The sequence below is a fragment of the Thermobia domestica genome, unplaced genomic scaffold, assembly GCF_964235325.1.
Source record: "Thermobia domestica unplaced genomic scaffold, izTheDome1.hap1.1 HAP1_SCAFFOLD_274, whole genome shotgun sequence".
NCBI classification, from domain to species: Eukaryota; Metazoa; Arthropoda; class Insecta; order Zygentoma; family Lepismatidae; genus Thermobia; species Thermobia domestica.
In genome coordinates this window covers 237282-239476 of record NW_027655989.1, presented here as the reverse complement: position 1 = coordinate 239476, position 2195 = coordinate 237282, and positions in this window count along the sequence as shown.

The following is a 2195-nucleotide window of genomic DNA, read 5'->3' as shown; positions in this document are numbered from 1 at the left end:
TGGAAAGTAAAATACAGATTTGCCTGGAACGAAAATGTTTAAGGAATGTATTCTACCTGTTTTCAGGTTAAATCGGAGACTTGGACACTTATAAAATCAGGCACTCACCGTCTTTAGACTATACAAAGAAGCATGGAAAAACGCATGCTCGGTATAATCCGGAAAAAGAGGAAAAGAACTACACGGATCAGAAGAATGACAGGAGTGACGGGTATAATCGCGAAAATAAGGGACCATATCAAATTTTCCCAGTACGACAATATCTTGTTGCAATGTATCTTGAACTATGGATTAGTCGTGCGAGTCCTATCGCGTAGATACCACGGTCCACAGATTTAACCCCTGTTGATTTTTTTTTTTTTTTTTTTTTTTTTTTTTGTGGGCTACATTAAGGAGCAAGGGTTTAAAGCGGAATCTTAAAGCTGTGAGGTTCTACAACAAAGAATTATTCACGCACGTGTCCCTGTGGCACCAGCGATGCTTCGAAGAGGACATGCCAATACACAGGCACGTTTAATTCAGTAGGCTTAACAGACAACCTTTTGAACACTTATATTACGAATAATGTCACAAAAACTTTTGTCTTGCTTTATCAGTTTCACATTGGAACGTGTCTCTAGAAATAAACCTAAATTACAACTACAGACGTACAAGTCACTATAAGCTGGTAGACCCTATGAGATGGAATATAGGCATCACACAAAAGTATGGCCATTTCTAATGTTATTATTGTTATTTTAATTGCTATAATGATTCACTGATATGATTTAACGACTGATTAGCAGTACACGAAACAATAGAATATGTAATTCAGTTTCGTAATTTTGATTTGGTTAGTAATTTGTCAGTGTGAAATGTTTTGTTAATTCGAAATATAGGTCTAAATTATTTTAAACACAGGTGAATACACGTTTTGGAAGACGGTTAAATAGAGGTAGTATATATATATGTACATATGTATATATGGTTTTTCAGTCGCATTTACACCGAACCGAACAGTAGAGAAGATAAGCGAACGAACCACAACGAATAAAACATCCGCTTTCCGTTGAGGTGTGTGTCTAGGTTAATGTCCAGGCATACAATTTTGGTGCGTGTATGTATAATTCTATAATACCAAATTATGTGCATTTTTATGTAATTTAGCTTAATTTATTGTCTTCCTACGTTGTGTTAAAACAATTCGTTTAAGCTCCTATATCGTGTGCACATACGAGTATAATTACTATTCGCAAGTGGGATGAACATAAATGTTCAACATAGTATACTATAGATTATTTAAAATTCGACGTATGAAACAACGTACAATTTTAGACTCTTGTGTGTGATATTTCGACAGCTGTCTATCACAACACTGATTAAAATCAAGTTGTTCGTGGTATAAACTACACACGGGATTTACAGTATGGAATGGAAATGAACATCAACGAATGTTTTCCAAATGTTCTATGCTAGTATTCTCTAAAATTTGCTTCGGTGTGCATGCTACTTTAGAACATACAGCAAATTACGATCGTGTAATCTTATTTTTAAATAGATAAGTTGGTTTCTATATGACTTAATTGTATTCCTAATGTTCATACTGATATGTTTGATGCTATTATCTGGGATATGTGGATTAAGTCAGTTAAATGAATCAAGGGATTTCATGATTAAGTTGGAATCGAAGATTTAGGTATGTAGAAAGATGTTATTTATTTTAGATGGAAGATATCTTATTAAATGATGATTTTGATGGTAATTCGCGGTCGTCTGCTAATTGGAAATTATAGGTGTAGTTTAGATTGTCTAAAATAATATTTTTTGTTTAATTAATGAAGAAATTAGATAAGTGCGTTGATTACTAATTGCTAGTTTATTATTCAGAATTTCGGCTAGACTTAATTATGAACAATAACGCTCGATTGATACAACAGATATTTCGTCATGGAGTAATTGTTGAAATACGGTACGTAATCTGTCTTATAGCAATTTTCTTGACTCGGACGTTTGGGTTATTTTCCTTTTCTTCTTTCTTTCATTTAATTCATTTACCGTAAATGTAGATTGTTGTTAAATGTATATGTTTCTTGGAGCAGTAATAATTTCTAAACAACCTCCACGTCTCATATGCTATATGAATATAATCTTTTACCTTTAGTATCGCCGAAAGGGGCTCGCATTATACCTCCAATATAATTCTTAAATGTATGATA